General features: G+C 50.7%; 1 pseudogene; it reads left to right on the top strand.

Moving 5' to 3' along the window:
* LOC118375107 (staphylococcal nuclease domain-containing protein 1-like) overlaps positions 1 to 12873 on the top strand; it is a 58421-nt pseudogene extending 45548 nt beyond the window's left edge.
* The last annotated feature ends 343 nt before the right edge of the window (positions 12874 to 13216 follow it).

The following is a 13216-nucleotide window of genomic DNA, read 5'->3' as shown; positions in this document are numbered from 1 at the left end:
TCTGGTGGCTGTGAAAAGGTCCTGAAAGGGCTTTTCTGGAACAGCATATGGGCCCATATTAGGAGGATGCTCGGCACACACACTGGTTTCCTGCTCTCACATACTGTACTGAAGAGAACAGCAGGAGACGGTCTGTCAGGAAGGAACCCCTTAGGTAAAGGACAAAGAGCTTGGCTAGCTGTCTGGCAGATCCCTTTCATTCATATAGTAATGCCTCCATATAGTCCCCTGCTATTGGCCAGGACCAAATATGAGGTCATTATTGAGATGGGGTTACTCTAAGAGGTCTCCAAAGCAGACGGTAGGTGGGTCAGTGGTGGATGAAAGGAAATGACAAGATGATGGAATTCCATCCAGGGACTTTAACCTACATCAGTAGTCATGAAGGACACGGGGCACTAAAAGACTTTTAACATGGCGTATCCGGACCCTCCCAGCCACTCAAATGTCACCGCAGACCTCTGAAGTAAGACGTTAATGCTATGGACTAGGACCTCCGTATGGTCACTTCTGTTTGGGAATATGTGAACATCTGCTGTCCCCTTTTCTAAATTCTCACTCTTAGTTAGCTTTGATTTATAGCTTATGCAGCGGTTGCAGTTTTGACACCCCACACACACACACACACACACACACACACACACACACACACACACACACACACACACACACACAGTCTCTCTCACACACACACACACACACACACACACACACACAGTCTCTCACACACACACACAAACACACACACAGTCTCTCTCTCACACACACACACACACACACACACACAGTCTCTCTCTCACACACACACACACACACACACACACACTCACACACACACACACACACACACACACACACACACACACACACACACACACACACACACACACACACACACTCTCTCACACACACACACACACACACACACACACACACACACACACACACACACACAAAAGCTGTACGGATCCAGCTGTACTGAAGTATGTTTTTCTCCCTAACCCTCATGTGTTCTGGGTTTGCTATCAAATGAACCAGTGTATACCAGCTAGCTAAGCAATTAAACCCGATGCAGAATCCACGCTCTGCAGTTTTCAACATCTGCCGTTCTCCTATGTCTGTTTTCATTTCCTTGGCCGGGAGTCTCATCTGTTCTCCTGATCAGTTATGATGCATGATGGAACCCTCTGTGGTTAATATGGTACTGCATAGAGTAGACTGCCCCCTCCCTCAGCCTTTGACTCACTCTCTTCCACTCTTCACCCTCTCACCCCTTCTCTCCTCCTTATCCGTCCCCTCTTCTCATCCCTTATTTTTCCTGTCCTCCTCCACCCCTTCCCTCACTCTTATTCTCCCCCTTCAACGCCTTTGACCCCTTTCTCTTCCCCCACTCCTCTCCCAATTCTCCCCTATCATCCATTTTCTCCTCTTCAACCCACCCTCCATCTTGTGAATCCTCCCTCTTCCTCCCCCTTCTCCTCACCCACTTTTCCCCAGACTGACCCGAGACACACACTCCAAAAGCCTCCCCATCGATCACGCTGGCAGGAAGGAGCCAGAGCTGAGGCTGGGTTAGCTTGGGTTGGAGGAGAGAGAGGAGGGCTGGCCAGAACCATGTAGAGCTAAACCGCTCAGTCACAGTGCAGAGCACCCTCCTGGTTTGGAGCTGTTCAGACGGACGGAGACAATACCCACAGTCTCTCTTGACCGTAACCGGACATTTCCTTTCTGTCTCTCTCATTTTAAGACTCTTCTCCACCCCCTCCCTCCATCTCTCTACCTCCCTCCCCATCCCTCAGTCTCATCATGCTGTGTCCTGTGACTCATTGTCAGGCTCAGTCAATGGGGCTAAATGAACACTCTGGCAATATGGTCAATATGCCCAGCGCTGCCTGTCTGCCGCTTCTCTCTCACTCTCTCTCTGTCTCTCTGTCAGTATCGCACTGTCTCTCTCACTCACTCTGTCTCTCTCACTCACTCTGTCTCTCTCTCTCACTCTGTCTCTCTGTCTGTCTCTCTCACTCTGTCTCTCTCTCTCACTCTGTGTCTCTCTCTCACTCTGTCTGTCTGTCTCTCTCTCTCTGTTTGTCTCTCTCACTCTCTCTCACTCTGTCTGCCTGTCTCTCTCACTCTGTCTGCCTGTCTGTCTCTCTCACTCTGTCTGTCTCTCGCTCTGTCTGTCTGTCTCTCTCTCTCTGTCTGTCTCTCTCTCTCTGTCTGTCTCTCTCTCTCGCTCTGTCTGTCTATCTCTCTCTCTCTGTCTGTTTGTCTCTCTTTCTCTCTCTCTCCTCTCTCTCTCATAATCTCTCTCTCTCTCTCTCTCTCTCTCTCTCTCTAAATCTCTCTCTCTCTCTCTCTAAATCCTCTCTCTACTCTCTGTCTCTCACTGTCTGTCTCTCTCTCTCTGTCTGTCTCTCTCTCTCGCTCTCGCTCTGTCTGTCTCTCTCACTCTGTCTCTCTCTCTCTCTGTCTGTCTCTCACTCTCTCTCTCTCTCTCTCTCTCTGTCTGTCTGTCTGTCTGTCTGTCTGTCTGTCTGTCTGTCTGTCTGTCTGTCTTCTGTCTGTCTGTCTGTCTCACTGTCTGTCTGTCTGTCTCTGTCTGTCTGTCTGTCTGTCTGTCTGTCTGTCTGTCTGTCTGTCTGTCTGTCTGTCTGTCTGTCTGTCTGTCTGTCTGTCTGTCTGTCTGTCTGTCTGTCTGTCTGTCTGTCTGTCTGTCTGTCTGTCTGTCTGTCTGTCTGTCTGTCTCTCTTTCTCTGTCTGTCTCTCTTTCTCTGTCTGTCTCTCTTTCTCTGTCTGTCTCTCTTTCTCTGTCTGTCTCTCTCACTCTGTCTGTCTGTCTCACTGTCTCTCTCACTTTCTCTCACTCACTCTCATTTGAGCCAAAGCATCACAAGTCAAATCCTGTCTATCCAAGCCAGCCTAATTTCCCACACTTACACAAAGACTAAGGATGGGGAGAAAAATCACTGCAGTTATATTTGAGGATATATCATATTATTTTGATAATACTATTTTTGTGCTAGTTGTCTGTACCTGCACACCACATCTCCAGTATTTTCCTTCATAGCTTGTTCTCCATCTTAGTAGGAAGCCAATTTGTTTTCAGCACATTTACAAGACTTATCAAACTTGTTTTCTCATGACTATCTTGTTCCTCTGCCTCAGAGATATGGTGAGCAATATGTTTGGAACAACAAATCACAGTATCGAATGCAATACATATAGAATTCTGCTGCTGCTCAGTCATTTCATTTTAACCTGGTCATTTAAACATTTGAACATCTTGGTCATGTTCTGTTATAATCTCTACCAGAAGAAAGAGGACAACATAGGTTTCTTCCTATTTTGGCCTTTCTAGGGAGTTTTCCTAGCCACCGTGCTTTTACACCTGCATTGTTTGCTGTTTGGGGTTTTAGGCTGGGTTTCTGTACAGCACTTTGAGATATCAGCTGATGTACGAAGGGCTATATAAATAAATTTGATTTGATTTGATTTGAATTGTGATCATTTCATTTAACCTTTATTTAACTAGGCAAGTCAGTTAAGAACAAATTCTTATTTATAATGACGGCTTACCGGGGAACAGATGGTTAACCTCCGTGTTCAGGGGCAGAATGACAGATGTTTTACCTTGTCAGCTCAGGGATTCCATCCAACAACCTTTTGGTTACTGGCCTAACATTCTAACCAGTAGGCTACCTGCCGCCCCTCTAACCACTAGGCTACCTGCCGCCCCTCTAACCACTAGGCTACCTGCCGCCCCTCTAACCACTAGGCTACCTGCCGCCCCTCTAACCACTAGGCTACCTGCCGCCCCTCTAACCACTAGGCTACCTGCCGCCCCTCTAACCACTAGGCTACCTGCCGCCCTCTAACCACTAGGCTACCTGCCGCCCTCTAACCACTAGGCTACCTGCCGCCCTCTAACCACTAGGCTACCTGCCGCCCCTCTAACCACTAGGCTACCTGCCGCCCCTCTAACCACTAGGCTACCTGCCGCCCCTCTAACCACTAGGCTACCTGCCGCCCCTCTAACCACTAGGCTACCTGCCGCCCTCTAACCACTGGGCTGCAGGCTACCCCCTCTAACCACTAGGCTACCTGCCGCCCTCTAACCACTAGGCTACCTGCCGCCCCTCTAACCACTAGGCTACCTGCCGCCCCTCTAACCACTAGGCTACCTGCCGCCCCTCTAACCACTAGGCTACCTGCCGCCCCTCTAACCACTAGGCTACCTGCCGCCCCTACATAACATAACAACACCGAAGTATCGTGTTAATATCATCATTCCCAGCCCTTACAAAGACACACGTATACAAGTACAATCTACTTCATTTACAGACCTCAATATCCTAGAGGATTCTGACTTCCTGACTCTATTCCCACCATTCACTGCTCCATCAGGGCCCTCGCCGACTAATCACCTGCCCTTGTGATGCAGTACAATCACAATATAGGTCTGATTTCATCACTAGCGTAGGCAGGTAGTGCGCCTCTCATACCCTGCTGGCCTATCGCTGAAACGTGAATGCATTTTGATTGTAATTAAATGCTAAAAGGATGGCTCTAAAAGCTAGCTCGCTGTATAGACGAGAGCCACTTGGCTTGATTGCTCGCTGTTGTTAGTGGTTAGCACGTGGGCTAGCGGTTAGCATCCGCGTTTCCTATTGATCTGATGATGACCTTGCTGTTTTTGTTGTAACCATGTGCAATGCAGTGCTATCAATTAAGCCTGTCGACGTGTGTGTTATGAATGTATGGGTGGGAAGGTGTTTGTCTGTGCGTGTTGATAGTCTAAAGTGGCGTCCTCCACTTGTCATTCATCTGCACTGAGACGATTTTCAATGAAGGAAAGGAGACGAGTCGAGGATGCTACATTAGAGAGTTGGGATGCACCCAATGTGTTTCTCTCCACAGAATTCAGTCTGGTTTAGTTGCAACACTAATGCATGTTCTCTCTCTCAGGTGACGGAGTATCTCAACGGTCAGGAGTCTGCCAAGACTGCCAGGGTAAGTTTCTCTTGCTCCCTCTCTCTCTACATCTCTACCTCTCTCCCCTTTCTCACTTTTCTCTCCCTGTTTCGTACTAGCTCCCTCTCTCTCTCTCTCGCTACCTCTCTCTCTAACTCTCTCCCTCTTTCTCACTTTTCTCTCCCTGTTTCATACTAGCTCCCTCTCTCTCTCGCTACCTCTCTCTCTAACTATATCCCTCTTTCTCACTTTTCTCTCCCTGTTTCGTACTAGCTCCCTCTCTCTCTCTCGCTACCTCTCTCTCTAACTCTCTCCCTCTTTCTCACTTTTCTCTCCCTGTTTCATACTAGCTCCCTCTCTCTCTCGCTACCTCTCTCTCTAACTCTCTCCCTCTTTCTCACTTTTCTCTCCCTGTTTCGTACTAGCTCCTCTCTCTCTCTCTCTCGCTACCTCTCTCTCTAACTCTCTCCCTCTTTCTCACTTTTCTCTCTCCTGTTTCGTACTAGCTCCTTCTCTCTCTCGCTACCTCTCTCTCTAACTATATCCCTCTTTCTCACTTTTCTCTCCGTTTCATACTAGCTCCCTCTCTCTCTCCCTACCTCTCTCTAACTATATCCCTCTTTCTCACTTTTCTCTCCTGTTTAGTACTAGCTCCCTCTCTCTCTCGCTTACCTCTCTCTCTAACCCTCCCTCTTTCTCACTTTTCTCTCCTGTTTCGTACTAGCTCCCTCTCTCTCTCGCTACCTCTCTCTCTAACTCTCTCCCTCTTTCTCACTTTTCTCTCCCTGTTTCATACTAGCTCCTCTCTCTCTCGCTACCTCTCTCTAACTATATCCCTCTTTCTCACTTTTCTCTCCTGTTTCGTACTAGCTCCCTCTCTCTCTCGCTACCTCTCTCTCTAACTATATCCCTCTTTCTCACTTTTCTCTCCCTGTTTCGTACTAGCTCCCTCTCTCTCTAACTCTCTCCCTCTTTCTCTCTTCTCTCCCTGTTTCGTACTAGCTCCCTCTCTCTCTCTCGCTACCTCTCTTTCTAACTCTCTCCCTCTTTCTCACTTTTCTCTCCCTGTTTCGTACTAGCTCCCTCTCTCTCTCGCTACCTCTCTCTCTAACTATATCCCTCTTTCTCACTTTTCTCTCCCTGTTTCGTACTAGCTCCTTCTCTCTCTCGCTACCTCTCTCTCTAACTATATCCCTCTTTCTCACTTTTCTCTCCCTGTTTCATACTAGCTCCCTCTCTCTCTCCCTACCTCTCTCTCTTAACTATATCCCTCTTTCTCACTTTTCTCCCCTGTTTCGTACTAGCTCCCTCTCTCTCGCTACCTCTCTCTCTAACCCTCCCTCTTTCTCACTTTTCTCTCCTGTTTCGTACTAGCTCCCTCTCTCTCTGCTACCTCTCTCTCTAACTCTCTCCCTCTTTCTCACTTTTCTCTCCCTGTTTCATACTAGCTCCCTCTCTCTCTCTCGCTACCTCTCTCTCTAACTATATCCCTCTTTCTCACTTTTCTCTCCTGTTTCGTACTAGCTCCCTCTCTCTCTCGCTACCTCTCTCTCTAACTATATCCCTCTTTCTCACTTTTCTCTCCCTGTTTCGTACTAGCTCCCTCTCTCTCTAACTCTCTCCCTCTTTCTCACTTCTCTCCCTGTTTCGTACTAGCTCCCTCTCTCTCTCTCGCTACCTCTCTTTCTAACTCTCTCCCTATTTCTCACTTTTCTCTCCCTGTTTCGTACTAGCTCCCTCTCTCTCTAACTATATCCCTCTTTCTCACTTTTCTCTCCCTGTTTCGTACTAGCTCCTCTCTCTCGCTACCTCTCTCTCTAACTATATCCCTCTTTCTCACTTTTCTCTCCCTGTTTCATACTAGCTCCCTCTCTCTCTCCCTACCTCTCTCTCTAACTATATCCCTCTTTCTCACTTTTCTCTCCCTGTTTCCTCCCTCTCTTCTCGTACTAACCCTCCCTCTTTCTCCACTTTTCTCTCCCTGTTTCGTACTAGCTCCCTCTCTCTCTCGCTACCTCTCTCTCTAACTCTCTCCCTCTTTCTCACTTTTCTCTCCCTGTTTCATACTAGCTCCCTCTCTCTCTCGCTCGCTCTCTCTCTAACTATATCCCTCTTTCTCACTTTTCTCTCCCTGTTTCGTACTAGCTCCCTCTCTCTCTCGCTACCTCTCTCTCTAACTCTCTCCCTCTTTCTCACTTTTCTCTCCTGTTTCATACTAGCTCCCTCTCTCTCTCATACCTCTCTCTCTAACTATATCCCTCTTTCTCACTTTTCTCTCCCTGTTTCGTACTAGCTCCCTCTCTCTCTCGCTACCTCTCTCTAACTATATCCCTCTTTCTCACTTTTCTCTCCTGTTTCGTACTAGCTCCCTCTCTCTCTAACTCTCTCCCTCTTTCTCACTTCTCCCCTGTTTCTACTAGCTCCCTCTCTCTCTCGCTACCTCTCCTTCTAACTCTCTCCCTCTTTCTCACTTTTCTCTCCCTGTTTCACTTTTCTAGCTCCCTCTCTCTCTCGCTACCTCTCTCTCTAACTATATCCCTCTTTCTCACTTTTCTCTCCCTGTTTCGTACTAGCTCCCTCTCTCTCTCGCTACCTCTCTCTCTAACTATATCCCTCTTTCTCACTTTTCTCTCCTGTTTCGTATAGCTCCCTCTCTAACTCTCTCCTCTTTCTCACTTCTCTCCCTGTTTCGTACTAGCTCCCACTCTCTCTCTCGCTACCTCTCTCTCTAACTCTCTCCCTCTTTCTCACTTTTCTCTCCCTGTTTCGTACTAGCTCCCTCTCTCTCTCTCGCTACCTCTCTCTCGAACTCTCTCCCTCTTTCTCACTTTTCTCTCCCTGTTTCATACTAGCTCCCTCTCTCTCTCGCTACCTCTCTCTAACTCTCCCTGTTTCGTACTAGCTCCCTCTCTCTCTCGCTACCTCTCTCTCTAACTCTCCCTGTTTCATACTAGCTCTCTCTCTCTCGCTACCTCTCTCTAACTCTCCCTGTTTCATACTAGCTCCCTCTCTCTCTCTCGCTACCTCTCTCTAACTCTCCCTGTTTCGTACTAGCTCCCTCTCTCTCTCGCTACCTCTCTCTAACTCTCTCCCCCTTTCTCACTTTTCTCTCCCTGTTTCGTACTAGCTCCCTCTCTCTCTCTCGCTACCTCTCTCTAACTCTCCCTGTTTCGTACTAGCTCTCTCTCTCGCTACCTCTCTCTAACTCTCTCCCCCTTTCTCACTTTTCTCTCCCTGTTTCGTACTAGCTCCCTCTCTCTCTCTCTCTCGCTACCTCTCTCCCTCTTTCTCACTTCTCTCCCTCTAACTCTCTCCCTCTTTCTCACTTCTCTCCCTGTTTCGTACTAGCTCCCTCTCTCTCTAACTCTCTCCCTCTTTCTCACTTTTCTCTCCCTGTTTCGTACTAGCTCCCTCTCTCTCGCTACCTCTCTCTCTACCTCTCTCCCTCTTTCTCACTTCTCTCCCTCTAACTCTCTCCCTCTTTCTCACTTCTCTCCCTGTTTCGTACTAGCTCCCTCTCTCTCTCTCGCTACCTCTCTCTCCTCTCCCTCTTTCTCACTTTTCTCTCCTGTTTTTCTCGCTCTCACTTCAGCCTGGCTTTATTAGCATGACAGGTAAACAGTGTTTCCAAAGCTGTAATTACAACTACTAGTAGAAGAAAGGAGCCCTCCTTCATTTCTCTGCTCCCTCTGTCTTTCTCTCCACCTGTCTGTTCTCTGAAGACGTGACACATCTCATTGGCAGGCAGTGCTGTCCTAAATGGACGCTGGCCCACAGTCTGTGCAGGCCCACGCTGATGGAAAGAAAGCAAGAGAGGGAGAGGGAGAAAGGGATAGATGGCATCCACATGGCACACAGGACTCTTGCCCACCTCCACACACCCCGGGTCCGTTTGCCCACCTCCACACACCCCGGGTCCGTTTGCCCACCTCCACACACCCCGGGTCCGTTTGCCCACCTCCACACACCCCCGGGTCCGTTTGCCCACCTCCACACTTTGCCCACCTCCACACACCCCAGGGTCCGCTTGCCCACCTCCACACACCCCGGGTCCGTTTGCCCACCTCCACACACCCCAGGGTCCGCTTGCCCACCTCCACACACCCCGGGTCCGCTTGCCCACCTCCACACACCCCAGGGTCCGCTTGCCCACCTCCACACACCCCCCCGGGTCCGCTTGCCCACTTCCACACACCCCCCTGGGTCCGCTTGCCCACCTCCACACACCCCCAGGTCCACACACCCCCGGGTCCGCTCGCCCACCTCCACACACCCCCCGGTCCGCTCACCCACCTCCACACACCCCAGGGTCCGCTCGCCCACCTCCACACACCCCAGGGTCCGCTCGCCCACCTCCACACACCCCCGGGTCCGCTCACCCACCTCCACACACCCCCGGGTCCGCTCGCCCACCTCCACACACCCCAGGGTCCGCTCGCCCACCTCCACACACCCCCGGGTCCGCTCGCCCACCTCCACACACCCCAGGGTCCGCTCGCCCACCTCCACACACCCCAGGGTCCGCTCGCCCACCTCCACACACCCCAGGGTCCGCTCGCTCCCCTCCACACACCCCAGGGTCCGCTTGCCCACCTCCACACTCCCCAGGGTCCGCTTGCCCACCTCCACACACCCCAGGGTCCGCTTGCCCACCTCCACACACCCCAGGGTCCGCTTGCCCACCTCCACACACCCCAGGGTCCGCTTGCCCACCTCCACACACCCCAGGGTCCGCTTGCCCACCTCCACACACCCCAGGGTCCGCTCGCTCCCCTCCACACACCCCAGGGTCCGCTTGCCCACCTCCACACACCCCAGGGTCCGCTCGCCCACCTCCACACACTCCAGGGTCCGCTTGCCCACCTCCACACACCCCAGGGTCCGCTTGCCCACCTCCACACACCCCAGGGTCCGCTTGCCCACCTCCACACACCCCAGGGTCCGCTTGCCCACCTCCACACACCCCAGGGTCCGCTTGCCCGCCTCCACACACCCCAGGGTCCGCTTGCCCGCCTCCACACACCCCAGGGTCCGCTTGCCCGCCTCCACACACCCCAGGGTCCGCTTGCCCACCTCCACACACCCCAGGGTCCGCTTGCCCACCTCCACACACCCCAGGGTCCGCTTGCCCACCTCCACACACCCCGGGTCCGCTTGCCCACCTCCACACCCCAGGGTCCGCTTGCCCACCTCCACACACCCCGGGTCCGCTTGCCCACCTCCACACACCCCGGGTCCGCTTGCCCACCTCAACACACCCCAGGGTCCGCTTGCCCACCTCCACACACCCCAGGGTCCGCTTGCCCACCTCCACACACCCCAGGGTCCGCTTGCCCACCTCCACACCCCCAGGGTCCGCTTGCCCACCTCCACACACCCCAGGGTCCGCTTGCCCACCTCCACACACCCCGGGTCCGCTTGCCCACCTCAACACACCCAAGGGTCCGCTTGCCCACCTCCACACACCCCAGGGTCCGCTTGCCCACCTCCACACACCCCAGGGTCCGCTTGCCCACCTCCACACACCCCAGGGTCCGCTTGCCCACCTCCACACACCCCAGGGTCCGCTCACAGCACAGCAACCAATCCAAACGCAGGTGGTTCTACCTGTTTAGGTACACTAGCCAATCGTCTAGTCAGGTGACAGAGCATATACAAAACTTATCAGCCCAGTTTCATTATCCTTGCACCGCTCAATCCTAATACTCCTAGTTATACAGTAACTGTTTACTGTATCTTGCCCAAGAGCATAGCCCAATGACCTTATATAGACTAGTTTTCTAGTCTTGGGGTGCTTGTTTTACCTGCTTTATGGTAAATAGGTGGCATCCATTTATCCTCCTTAAACACTGTGACCTTCAAGAAGGCACAGTTCTCTTCAGCAGCCAGTCACAAGACAAACGCTCTCACTGCTTTGACATATTGTCCAACCACGCAACGCCATGCTCAAACAATCGTCCAATCACAGGCAAAATTGGTGTAAATGAGATGTAGTTCTCCAAAAGGCCGGAACGAGTGACGAGGCATCGACTGAAGAGAAACGGGAAAGACAACATGGCAGCCGCTTCCTAACGACTAGTGCAAATTAGCATGGGCACTGATTGGCTGTGAATCGTCATGTTAACAGCTGAACACACGCTGCTGATGAGGAGAGGAGGGGGCCTTGGTTGGTGTCGTGAAACATCTCTCACACACACACACACACAACGTCTTGCGTACACACCTAGAATGCCCCCTCACACACTACCACCGCCCTTCCCATTGCGCGTCAAACGGAACGTTTAGCAGGAAATTACCTGGATGCTTGATGAGGGATGCAGAGCTCAGCGGAGTGAATTTAATGGAATAGAGGGAATAGACAGGGATGCGGCTGAAGCACCGGGGCCCTTCTGGAAAGGATTCAATGATGATGCTCCCCTGGTTCTCACTGGGGTGTGAGAGTACACTGATGTTCTCTCTATACTTCTTTACCTCTCTCTCTGTCTACCTTCCCCTGTCTCTACCTCTTCCTCTCTCCCTGTCTCTACCTCTTCCTGTCTCGCTCACTCTTGCTCTCTCTGTCTCTCGCTCTGTCTCTCTCTCGCTCTCTCTCTCTCTTGTCTCTTGCTCTTGCTCTCTCTGTCTGCTCTCTGTCTCTCTCTTGTCTCTCTCTGTCTCTCTCTCTGTCTCGCTCTCTCTCTCTGTCTCTCTCTCTCTCTCTCTCTCTCTCTCTCTCGCTCTCTCGCTCTGTCTCTCGCTCTGTCTCTCTCTGTCTCTGTCTCAGGGGGGGGCTGCTGAGGCTCCCCATTTGAACTGAAGGTTAATTGAGACTGTTGCTTGTCTGTTTTATTGTCAGCTATACACAAGCGCTCATGGTCTTTTCTGTCTCATGTTTTATCTCAGCTCAACATCTGGCGCTACGGAGACTTCCGTGACGACGACGCAGACGAGTTTGGCTACAAACTAAAAAAATGAAAACCGCACGGCGCCATTCCAAAGACCAACGCGGAAGGCGAGATGCACTCATTGGACGAGAAAAAGTGACAGAAAACGATTCAATAAAACAAAGTAAAGGACAAGCATTGTCTCTCTCTCTTCCTTTTATTCCATGTTCATCCTCCTGGTCCTCTCTCCTGCTACTCTGCACATCCCTTCCTCCTCCTCCTCCTCCCTCCTGACTCTGAAAGAGCACGCTATAGCTATGAACTCATAAAAACAGTGACTGTCCAATCCTTCCTCTTCTCCACCCTTCCTGAGCCACTACCAGTTGTTTTTATCATGCCCCCCGCTGCAGAGCTCCGTTAATTGCCATGTCATCCTTTCAACCCCTTTCCTGGTTAGTGATGTCATACGCCCACACTAATCATGCGCATCGCTACCTTACCCTATCCCTACCACAGCCAATCCCTCCTATCTGTTGTACAGGAAAGGGGCTAGGCCTTGAGAAGAGGATCCATTCACTTTTATTATTAACAGCTTTTTGCAGAGAGAAACGCTTCCTTAATGAATGACAAGAAATGAATAATGCTATGTTTTATGAAGTTAATTTTAAAAAGCTAGCTCGAGATCCACACCAACCGGACAAGCTTATTTCTGTCCTTGATGTATACCTATGTGATATGACATTTAATGACGTTTGTTGGGAGTGTTTTATTCTCGTCTTTCTTCTTCTCTCTCTCTCGTGGCCAGAACACCTTGACAAACAGCATTTTCTCATCTTCCTCCTTCCTCTTTCTGTAATGTTTACATATGATGGTGACATGATGATCTCTCTCTCTCTCTCTCTGTCTCTGTCTCTGTCTCTCTCTCTCTGTCTCTGTATGCCGTAGCAGAAACAGTGTTTGAATTTGTTTCCTTATGACAGCCCTTGTCGTTGTATTAAAAAATTCTGCTGAATAAAAATGAGCAAATGATTAAAAAGAAGCATGTTGTTACTGGAATTAAATCACCAAACAGTCAACGCTGCTAGATTTCACCAAGGATTGTTAATGTCCTTAGCCTGGTTTAAACCAGACCGGATGCTGCGCTCCCCATTGAATCATGCTGAGCGCAGCTTTCAGTATGGTTTTACCAGGCTATGGTGTCCTAGTTCTACTCAAAGGACTTAAAAGTACCAGAGCTACTTTTGGTAGGTCACCTCTTCCATTTAAACGACTCTTACACACCTTGATCTCATTTGCATCTTAAATAAGCCTTGTTGTTACCACAGAATGACACAGCACACGCGACTGTACTAGATATATTTAAACATAAGTGACAGATAAGT

Source organism: Oncorhynchus keta, chromosome 33 (genome assembly GCF_023373465.1).
Source record: "Oncorhynchus keta strain PuntledgeMale-10-30-2019 chromosome 33, Oket_V2, whole genome shotgun sequence".
In the NCBI taxonomy this organism is placed as follows: Eukaryota; Metazoa; Chordata; class Actinopteri; order Salmoniformes; family Salmonidae; genus Oncorhynchus; species Oncorhynchus keta.
The sequence above is the reverse complement of the archived record's forward strand: the minus strand, read 5'-3'. Positions and strand labels throughout refer to the sequence as shown.